Genomic DNA, 12,095 nt, shown 5'->3' with positions numbered 1-12,095 from the left:
GTAGTGAATAAAGAAGGTGTGGTCCATCTTGGCAACAGAGTATTCCTCAGGGGGTATGAACCCCTGGTACTTGCATTGACATGAATGCCAGAGGACTGGATTATGCAAAACAAAAAAGGCAAGCCGACAAAGGGAAATATCATATATTTTCCTTCCTATGTGCCCCAGGAAGAATACCATGGAAGGAAAGAAGTGAAAACTGAAGGAGAAGAAGTCACAGAAAGAGAGAAACCAGGAGTGACTCCTGACTCTGAGAACCAAGCTGAGGGTTGCATAAAAGAGGGACATGCAGGGAATGAGGGAACTGGCTAATGGGTGTTGAGGTGTTGTGCACATATCACAATGAACACTAGGTCGTATATGGAACTAAAACATCCGTGAATACTCTGTCAAAAACGTATGATGGTAGATAGGCCTTCTATTTCAACATAACAAGAAATTAAAATAAAACAAACTGGTCTTTTCTAAAGCAGGTGAAGACAGAGAAAAGGAAAGAATTGTATTTTTATTATTTTTCCTTATTGAAATGTCATGGAATTTGTTTCCTAAAATGTCCTTATCTGAATTAGGTCTTTATACTTGTAAAGTAGGGTCTACCCACCTCCTCCATTTCTGGAATCGATGGGAAGAAAATACATTTCCTTCATTAAATGACTAAAAGAGTTGACCAGGAAAATGATTTGGACCTGGCCTTCTGTCTTTTGGGAGGTGTTTAATTACTGCTTCAAACACCTTGGTCTTGACTAGAGACCTCGATTCGACATGGCTTTCGTTCTTTTCCTATAACATTTTTTTTTCCTTTTTTAAAATATTTTTGTCCAGTCCAACAGTCTGTTTATAGTGATAGGAGAATTTTTGCCTGAATACTTGAAGTAATTATTGATAGGTTAGGAGTTATCTTTCTCATTTTGGTTGATTTCTAACTTGGAATCTTAATGTAACTACCCACATTATGATATTTTCTTTGGGGTTTGCATCCTTTAGTGTGAATCCTCACTTCCTCCCCATCTTTCGTGTGTCTCGTGTGTGTGTGTGTGTGTGTGTGTGTGTGTGTGTGTTTCATATAACACTTATAATGAAATTTCTAGAGATAAGAAATTGGTCTTTTATGGATAGCAATTCAATTTGATATGACTTGAAAACTCACATTCCATTACTCAGCCACATTTCCTACAAAGAATGTCTCATTTAGTCCTCTTTTATAAACACATATTCTCACTAACTGGTCTTCAAACATACAAAGAAAAAAATTGTCTGACTGGTTAGAGGCTTATTGTTTGTCCCTTTTTCCTATTCTTTTTCACATGTTCCTTGACTACCATGAGAGTGTGAAATTGTGTGTTATTTCTCTTTCTGACAAGGATAGATGTGACGTAGCCCAGTGCTCTCCACAATTCTGCCATATGAGGCAAGGGGCAAGAATTTATTCTTGTATGGCTGGGTAGGAGTTTGCAGTGTCTTCAGAGGACAGTGAGATGGTAGTAGTGGCTGGGAACTCAAGCTTTTCTTCATGTGAAAAAAACTGGGAGATTACCACATCAAGAGCAACATGGCAGTAAATGACCTGAAGGCAACAAACAAAACCCCACAGCAAAAGAGAAAAGAAGTAGCAGAGACTATTGGTGAAGTTGGAGACATGGCTTTGGGAAGACATGGGCAGTTGGTGCTTCATAAAAAAGTGAGCCAATGTGATAGAAAATGGCACAGGAGACAGGAGCACACTGAGAAGTCACAAGGAGCATGTTTCCTGAAACCATTGGCTGTGATCATCAAAGGGTCTGAATGGCATGAGTTCTTGCCAACAATGAGTCTTGAAGTTTTAAGATCAGCAGACTTGTAGACATAGACTCGAGAGAACACTGAGTTTCTCCTGGAGAAAACACCAACAAGCAACCAGGTGAAGACAGCCTAGAAACCATAATCAAAGACAGTACAAGGAGACACAGTGGGAAGATAGTGGCTTCTGGCAGTGCATCCGTGATAGGCAATGTGCATGGAGATGACTTTATGGTGGCAAAATAAATTTGGGGCTTTTGCACGAGCAATATCAAGACTGACCTACTGTCCAAAGATAGGGTGATGAGGACGTTAGCTGCCTAACATGCAAACACAGAGTCTTAACTGTGGAACTCTGGGGGGACAGCCTCCCTCAGTCCATGTTGCTTAGTCCCAGGAGAACAGAGTCTCCTGTAGGGAACTAGAAAAAATCCCTGCCCACATGCTCTTTCCTGACCACAGCATTCTGCAGCCATACGTTCTGATGAGTTGGTTCAACATCTTCTTTCACAGGTACACCAGAGCCCACCACGCTAAACTTCACCCTATTTTGCTCAGGCATGAGAGCCTCTGAAGAAGACTGCCATCAAGGACAGGGGACAGCCACAACACAACAGCCGAGGGCATGCATACCACACACCCGCAAGACTGCCTCAAGGGCCAGTCTTGAGCAATCTATGACCCATTCTTCCAAAAGAAATTACCCTCAGTGTAGAAAATAGAATGGATTTTTCGAATTCAGAGAAGAAGTCAGAGACCTAGATCCAGTGCATCAATTGATGCCGAGGAAAAAGGACAAGAAATGATCTTGGCCAGACAATCAGAGTGAAACCTCTACATATAACATGCCCGATGGAGGATTGAAAGCAGCAGCCAGGATACTCCCTGTACATCAGAAAACACAGAAGATATCAGGGAGTCTCGAATCACAGAGATAAAACTGATAAAAATAAAAGAAAATAAAGAGTTCCCGATGAGAAGATTGGTAACAGACCGGATGCAAAGTCCAGCAGTCTGGTAGAATCAGAGGATCCAATGAGTAACCTGGAAGAAAAAAACTAGAAAATAAGGAAGCAAACCCAAAGAGAGAAGAAAGAATGATGGACCATGACAATGAGCTTAGGGAAATCATTGACTCCAAGTAATAGCAAGAGGTGCTTATGTGAGGAGACCAAGGAGAGAAAGAAAAAAGAGGGCCAAACTTTTTTTTGTGAAATCAGAGCTGAAAATGTCCCTCATCTTGGAGCAAAAATGGAGAACCTTATTTGGAGATAGGGAGGATTCCAATCGCCATCAACAGAAAAAGGGCAACACAAGATATAGTGCCAAACCTCTTCAAAAGTTCGCAATAAATGTATTCTCTTTAAGAAAATATCCATGGGAGAGAAATGTCTTCATAGTCAAGTCACTGACTTCAAGTTGACAAGCAATACCAGCTCTTGAAGCAGTTCAGAGAGAGCAAGCAACACCAGCCCAATCAAAATACCATGCATTTCTGAACAGTGAGAGAGCCGTGGTTCTTTTCTAGAACTAGGAGGTATTAGGAAGACAAAGTTTGGGTCCCAGGATGTGTCCATCAGTTCAAAGGCAGTCTTTAGCTCAACTCATGACCCCGGGATCATGGCATCAACAATGGTCTCAGATTCCCTGCTCTGGGAAAAGTCTGCTTCTCCCTCTCCAGCTCCATCCCCTGACTGTTATCTCTGTCTCTCTGTCGAAAGTGCATGTGAATCATTTGCCAAAAAAACAAACACAAAAAGAGTTTACAAGGATTTACTGGGGCCAGAGGATGGTTTATTTTATTATTATTATTATTTTTTTTTTGGACCTAGGTCCCTATAGAATTCAGCCAGGTACAGAGTACCACCAACCATCCTAAAATGCCAGACCTTCGCTATGTGATCCCTTATTAATTCTCTTGTTCTTTTTCTTCCTGTATCTCCTCACCAACCTGTACCATCAGCTGTCTGTCCCGCTGTAATGGCCCTTTGTTGTCACATTGTTCCAACCTGTCTTGGTTTCATTAGAACATGCCTGTCTTCCGCAAGAAGCATTGTTTGGTTATCAAATGCAACCATTTCAGAGATGGTCATGAGAGTGCTAAGGCAGGTTTGTGCTACCACATCTCCATTCAGTTCCCCAGAGGGTAGTTGCACCACCCTGTGGGAATGCTCAAGGTTCTTTGAGATTCGAATCATGTTGAATGATGACTTTTGGAGATATATGTTGACATCCTAAAACGGGCATGAAAGTCTTTCAGATGGCTTCACTTGGGCTATGGGCTTTTTGCAACATGATCCATGCTTACTCATGTGGACTCCAAGTACATGCGTCTGTTCTGTGCCTCACGTTCTAGGTCGTAAAGTCTGCCTTTGGTGCTTGGTCAGTTTTGAAGATTGAGAGACTCTTTTGGCATGATTTGTTGAGATGTTAAAGTACTAGAGTCCTTGCTTTTGAAGACTCCAGATATGTCTTTGGAATGGTTTTGGGTGTTCCCTTTGAGCTTTCCGTGGGTGGCCCTTTTCTTGGTCAGAAGCACCCTTATTGGCTGGGAGGACCATATGTATGTGTGGTGCGTGGTGTTCCTCCCCTGACGCTTTGTTTGAGGCCTGGTTCTTTCTTGGCCTTTTGTGGGTAGGATGGAATGTTGGGTTCTTGCCTTTATCCAGAGTCTAGATGGATGGTGCTGACAGTCATGACCAAAGATTACATATTTGGCAAAAGATAATGTGACACCAACTTGCTTTGCAAACTGCCTTGGTGAGAGACCCAGGCGGCTCCAGCAGTTGGGGAGGGCATGGGATCCTCTTGGCCAACCCATGACTACTCCTGCCAAGTGTAGTGTTCAGGCATGGCTATGACCTCAAAGCTTTTTGACATCATAAAAGCTGGCTTCACTGAAGCACCATTCCCTTTCTCATGACCTATGCATCCTATGACTTTGGGAGACACCCCTGGAAGGACAGAAAAAGAGCTCTCTATGACTGATCAAGAACTCAGGTTGTCTTGTGTTAATTTCAAACTTCCCCTTTCTAGACAAAGATAAAAGAAAATGACAATCAGTATACCATCATTTGGGACAACATTTATATAGAGATGGCAAGTTTTCCCTATTTCCACTGCAATTTCTACAGATCTCAGTAAACAATGAGGCCTCTTGGATATCATCAGATCTCTGTGGTGTTTGTCATCCTGTGGAGAGAGAGTCCTTTCTCATTGTATTTTCACTATGGGTCAGTGGGGATTAAGGTATGAAAAGTCCGTTTTCAAGAAAAGATGTTAGGGCATGGATGTATTGTGCTTTCTGTGTCCTCATCTCCTACTGTTCTGAAACACCTGTCATTAGGGTTAGGGCTCTGTCTACTTGATTTTACCTTAAACACCTTTGCAAAGGCTTCAAGGAGAGTGACATTCTACATGAGAGCTAATGCTGAAGGAAGAGCCCTGCACAGCACCCCTTGTCCTCATTAGGTAACTTGACCTGCTGTGGTAATGGATATATATATTTTGATCAAGTCCTTTCAATAAGAGGAAAAGGAATGACCTATATCGATGGTCTGCCATGCCCACTGGAGCAGAACTTTGGATTGAGTGGCAATACCCTTGCAAAGACTAGAGGATAAAGAAAGTGTGGTTAATATTGCAGCAGCGTATTCTTCAGTCATCAGGGAGGATGAATCCCTGGTACTCGCATTGACAGGAATGACACAGAAAAGGGTGATTCAAAATGAAAAAGGCAAGCAGACAAAGGGCAATATCATATGGCTTCCCCTGTGTGTGCCTCATGAGGAATACCTTGGCCCTGAGTAAAGGAAGGGGAATACCTTGGCTCTTAGTAAAGAAAGGAAACACTGAAGGGGAAGAAATTAGAGAAGGAGGCAAATGGATATCACTCCTGAGTGACTCAGCACTCTTTGAAACAAACTTAGGGTTACAGAAAAGAGAGACATGAAGGGGACGAGGGAACTGGTTAATGGGTTTTGAGAACTTGTGGCATATATTAAGATGGGCACTAGTTCTTATATGGAGCTAAAGTATCAGTGAATGCTCTTTCAAAAACAAATGATGGATGATAGGCTGGCTTCCTCTACATATCAAAATTTAAAATAAATACACACTGGTTCTTGCAAAACCAGATGAAGACAGAGATGAGGACAGAGTTATTTATTTATTATCTTTACTTATTAAAATGGCATGGAATTTGTTTCCTATAATGTACTTATCTGAATTAGGTCCTTATTCTTGTACATCAAAATTTGCCCGCCTCCTCCATTTCTGGAATCGATGAGAAGAAACGACATTGACTTTATTAAATATCTAGAAATGTTGACCAGGAAAATGATTTGGACCTGGCCTTCTGTGTATTGGGAGGTGTTTGATTGCTGCTTCAAACGCTTTGTCACTAGTAGAGAGCTCAGATTTTGTAGGTTTCCTGACCTAATCTTGGAATTTGATATGTGTCTTGGAATAAATCCTTTTCTCTCAGTTCTTGGATTTGCTGGCATGATTCTGTATAGAAGTCTTTTAGATTTTTTTTTCCTTTCTATCAGTTAGTTGTCATGTGGTCTCATTCTTTCAGCTGTATGCTTGTCTCCCAGTTTTTTCCACGTAATGGCTCCTCCAGTCTGTTAAAGTTTTCTAAACTGACGTGTGAGTTCTCCTGATTTTTTCGTATTGGTTTGTTTGTATTTCTTTTTTTTTTATTTTTTATTTTTTATAAACATATATTTTTATCCCCAGGGGTACAGGTCTGTGAATCACCAGGTTTACACACTTCACAGCACTCACCAAAGCACATACCCTCCCCAATGTCCATAATCCCACCCTCTTCTCCCAAACCCCCTCCCCCCAGCAACCCTCAGTTTTTTTTGTGAGATTAAGAGTCACTTATGGTTTGTCTCACTAGTTTGTTTGTATTTCTTTTATTTCGATGATTATATGCGTTATTTTTTTTTTCCTGTTAACTTAGAGTTTGATTCTTCTTTTTTAGTTTCTTATGGTCTCATGTTAGGTTCCTCTTTTACAGTGTTTTGAATTTTTGGAAGTACAATCATTGAATTCTATATTCTTTCCCCATAAAATATTTTGGCATCATCTTATAAGTTTCTTGAATTTTCTTTGTTCAAGGTACTTTCTGATTTTCCTTTTGATTTTCTTTCTTTGATTCATTGCTAGTTCTCGAGTGTGTACTGTTTTCCACCTATTAGTGTCTGTCTGTGTTACCCATTCATAAGTGATTTTTTTTTCTTTTTTCTTACCTTCGTGTTCATAAGTTTATAAAATAGTAATTGAAATGTCTTCTATTAATGACGACTAGAGTTGGACTCCTGCACAGTATCTGTGATAGACAATGTAAGGTATAATTTTGGAAAGAATTTCTCTTATGGTCCTCAGGGACTCAATCTTATGCATGTTTCCCCAAAGTTCAGTTGGTCTAGAGAGCCGATGATGACGTCTTTTATTCCTTAGCATCTTCCATTTGGATGATCTGTCCTGTGCTGTAAGTGGATATCATAGTCCCCAACAATATTGGATTGTGGTCCTAATCTCCATTCCATTCTGATAATATGCTTCCAACATTTAGATACAGACAGGTAGGTGGTTTATACATTGCAATTCATCCACATTTATGATGTTTTGATGCTCCATCAAGACAAAACACCTTCCCGTAATTTTTGTCTCTCAAAGCTATAAAATCTATCTGCCATAGGCACAATTAATTTGGCTCTCTTCTCATTGCCAATAGCATAATCTTTTTCTTCCCAAATCCTTCATTTTCAATCTATATGTATCTTTATAGTGGAAGGTAATTTGCTATGGTTAACATAAGGTTGAGCTCACTTTGTTTTTGTTATTTCTTGTGAACTTCTTGGCCTTTTTTTTTTCTTCTAAATTTTCATTCAATCCAACAATGTTTTTGTAGTGATAGGAGACTTTAGTCCTGTATACCTGAACTACTTATTGATAATGAAGGAGTTATATTTCCCATTTTGTTTGGTTTGTGACTTAGATTCTCTGTTCCTTTCCCCTTTATGGTATTTTCTTTGAGGCTTGCTTCCTTTAGTGCGATTCATCACTTCCTCCCCATCTGTTTGTGTCTTATCTCTCTGTGTGTGTGAGTGTGTGTGTGTGTGTGTGTTGTCAGTGTGCATTTCACATAACACTTATTTTTTGTTAATTTCTTTTTTTTCTTTATTTTATTCATTGTTTTTGCACCACACCCAGTGATCTATGCAATCCATGCCCTCTCCCATTCCCACCAGCTGGTTCTCCCAACCTCCAAACCACCGCCTCTTAAAACCCTCAGATTGTTTTTCAGATTCTATAGTCTCTCATGATTCTCTATACCCCTTCTAATTTTCCTCAACTTCCTTCTCCTTTTGATTACCCCTTGTCCTCCATGTTATTTGTTATGCTCCACAAGTAAATGAAACCGTATAATTGACTCTCTCTGCTTGATTTATTTCACTCAGCATAATCTCTTCGAGTCCCTTCCATTTTGCTACAAAAGTTGGGTATTCATCCTTTCTGATGGAGGCATAATACTCCATAGTCTATATGGACCACATCTTCCTTATCCATTCGTCCATTGAAAGGCATCTTGGTTTATTCCACAGTATGACAACCATGAACATTGCTGCTATAAACAGTGAATGCAGATGGCCCTTCTTTTTACTATATCTGTAGCATTGATGTAAATACACACTAGTGCAATTGCAAGGTCATAGGGAAGCTCTATTTTTAATTTCTTGAGGAACCTTCAACTGTTTTCCAAAGTGGCTTCACCAACTTGCATTCCCACCAACAGTGTAAGAGGACTCCCCTTTCTCCACATCCTCTCCCACACATGTTGTTTCCTGTCTTGCTAATTTTGGCCTATCTAAATGGTGTGGTGGTATCTCAATGTGGTTTTCATTTGTATCTCCCTGATGGATAGTGATAATGAACATTTTTTTCATGTGTCTGATAGCCATTTGTATGTCTTAGAGAAGAGTTTGTTCATATATTCTGCCCATCTTTTGATATTATTGTCTGTTTTGTGTGTGTTCAGTTTGAGGAGTTCATTATAGATCCTGGATATCAACCTTTGGTCTGTACTGTCATTTGCAAATATCTTCTCCCAATCCGTGGGTTGCCTCTTTGTTTTGTTCACTGTTTCCTTTGCTGTGCAGTAGCTTTTGATTTTGATAAAGCCCAAATTTCATTTTTTCTTTTTTTTTCTTTTTTTTTTCCTTGCAGCCATATATAGAAAGATGTTGCTGTGGCTGATATAAAAGAAATCTCTGCCTATCTTCTCCTCTAAGATTCTGATGGATACCTGTCTCATGCTGAAGTCTTTATCAATTTTGAGTTATGTTTGTGTAGGGTGTAAGAGAATGGTCGAGTTTCATTCTTCCACATATAGCTGTCCAGTGTACCCATCACTACTTATTGAAGAGACTGTCTTTTTTCCACTGATATTTTTTTCCTGATTTGCCGAAGATTATTTGTCCATAGAGTTGAGGGTCCATATCTGGGCTCTCGACTCTGTTCCACTTGTCTACGTATCACTTTTTAAGCCAGTACCATGCTGTCTTGGTGATCACAGCTTTGTAGTAAAGCTTGGAATCAGGTAATGCAATACTCTAAGTTATATGTTTGTTTTTCAAGATTTTATTAGCAATTCAGCTACTCTTCTGATTCCATATAAATTTTAGGATTATTTGCTCCAGGTCTTTGAAAAATACCTGTAGAGTTTTGATGGGAATGGCATTAAAAGGATAGATTGTTAGAGGCAGTATAGACATTTTCACAATGTTTATTATTCGGATCCAAGAGCATGGAATGGTTTTCCTTGTTTTAGTGTCTTCTTCCATTTCTTACACGAGTAAGAAATTTGAAGAGTTTTGATCAGGAACGGATGCTGGATTTTGTCCAATGCTTTTTCTGCATCAATTGAGAGGATCATGTGGTTCTTCTCTCCTCTCATATTGATTTGTTCTATCACATTGATTGATTTGCAAATGAATCATCCTTGTTGCCCACCGATGAATCCACCTGGTAATGGTGGATTTTTTTTTAATGTGCTGTTGGATCCTGTTCTAGGATCTTGCTGAGAATCTTAGCATCCATATTCATCAGGGATATTGGTCTAAAATTCTCTTTTCTGATAGGGTCCTTGCCTGGTTAAAGGATCAGGGTAATGCTGGATTCATAGAAAGAGTCTGGAAGTTTTTCTTCTGGTTCAATTTTTGAAACAGCTTCAGAAGAATAGGTGTTATTTCTTCTTTGAAAGTTTGGTAGAATTCCCCAGGGAATCCCTCAGGTACTAGGCTCTTGTTTGGGGATGTTTTTGATCACTGCTTAAATCTAGTTACTAGATATCATTCTATTCAGGTTGTTAATTTCTTCCTGGTTCAATTTTGGGCATTTAAAATTTTCCTGGAATGCATCTATTTCATCAAGATTGCTTAGCTTATTGCCATATAACTATTGATAATAACTTCTGATAATTTTTTCCTTGGTGTTAGTTGCTATCTCTCCCTTTTTATTCATAATTTTATTAATTTTAGCTTTATTTCTTTCCTTAAGATTAGTGTGGCCAATTGTTTGTCGATCTTATTGATTCTTTCAAAAAACCAACTTTAGTTTCATCAATATGTTCTACTGTATCACTGGTTTCTACCTCATTGATCTCAGCTCTAATCTTGATTATTTTCCTTCTTATGTAGAGTTGGTTTGATTTGTTGTTGGTTCTCCAGTTCATTAAGGTGTAGAGACAGCTGGTGTATTCTGAATTTTTACATATTTTTTGAGGGAAGCTTGGATGGATATGTATTTCTCCATTACGACTATCTTTGCTGTATCCCATAGGTTTTGGACCAAAATGTCTTCATTCTCATTGTTTTCCCTGAATTGTATGAGTTCTTCTTTGATCTCCTGGTTGATTCAAGATTTCTATGTTTTTAAAAATTTTTAAAGTAATTAATTCATTATTTTTATTAATATATAACTTATTTTTATCCCCAGTGATGCAGGTGTGTGAATTGCCAAGTTTACAAAATTCACAGGAATAATCATAGCATATACACTCTCCGAAGTCCATATCTTCACCACCCTCTCCTGTCCCCACTCACCCCAGCAACCCTCAGTCTAGTTTTTGAGATTGAGTCCTTTATTGTTTGTCACCCCCCCAATCCTATGTTCTTACATTTGTTCTTTTCCTACTCCCCAAAATCCCCACATTGCATCTCCACTTCCTCATATGAAGGAGATCATATGATAGTTATCTTTTTTCTATTGGCTTATTTTATTAAGCATAATACCCTCTAGTTCCATTCACGTCATTGCAAATGGCAAGATTTCTTTTCTTTTGATGGTTGCAGAGTATTACATTGTTCTTTGTGTGTTGAGTTTTCCAAGCTCTTTATACATATTGAATACTAGCCCTTTATTGGATATGTCATTTGCAATATCTTCTCCCAGTCTGTCAGTTGTCTTTTGGTCTTGCTCACTGTTTCCTTTTGATCTTGATGAAATCACAATAGTTCATTTGTTTCCTTGCTTCTGTTGACTTTGGTGATGTTCTTAGAAAGATGTTGCTGCAGTTGAGGTCAAAGAGGATGCTGCCTCTGTTCTCCTCAAGAATTTTGATGAAATCCTTTCTCACATTGAGGTCTTTCATCCATTGGGAGTCTATTTTTGTGTGTGGTGATCCAAGCATTCTTAACCAAGGAGCTCTTTAGCTTCCAGGTGTTTGAGTTCCTTAGGAACTTTTTCATGTAATTGATCTCCAGTTTCTAAGCATTGTGATCTGAGAACATGCAGGGAATATTCTCATTCCTTTGGTATAGGTTGAGTCCTGATTTGTGAGCCAGTATGTGGTCTATTCTTGTGAATGTTCTATGTGCACTTGAGAAAATGAGTATTCTGTGGTTTTAGGGTGGAATATTCTGTATATATCTATGAGGTCCATGTGTTCCATTGTGTAATTTAATGCTTTCTTTGTGGATTTTATGCTTGGATGATGTTAGGCAGGTTACGATCTCCTACAATAATGTATTCATGTCAATATGACTCTTTATCTTGACTAACAGTTTTTTATGTAATTGGCTGCTTCTATATAGGGGGCATAGATATTTACAATTGTTAGATCGTCTTGGTGGATAGTGAGTGAGATCCATGTGCACTTGAGAGAATGAGTGTTCTGTTGTTTTAGGGACGAATGTTCTGTAGGTATTTATGAGGTCCATCTGGTCCAATGTGTCAGTAAATGCTATTATTTCTTTATGGATTTTCTTCTTGGATGATCTGTCTATTTATAAAAGAGGTGTGTTGAG

The sequence above is a fragment of the Mustela nivalis genome (assembly GCF_964662115.1).
Source record: "Mustela nivalis genome assembly, chromosome: Y".
In the NCBI taxonomy this organism is placed as follows: Eukaryota; Metazoa; Chordata; class Mammalia; order Carnivora; family Mustelidae; genus Mustela; species Mustela nivalis.
This window is presented reverse-complemented; position numbering follows the sequence as displayed.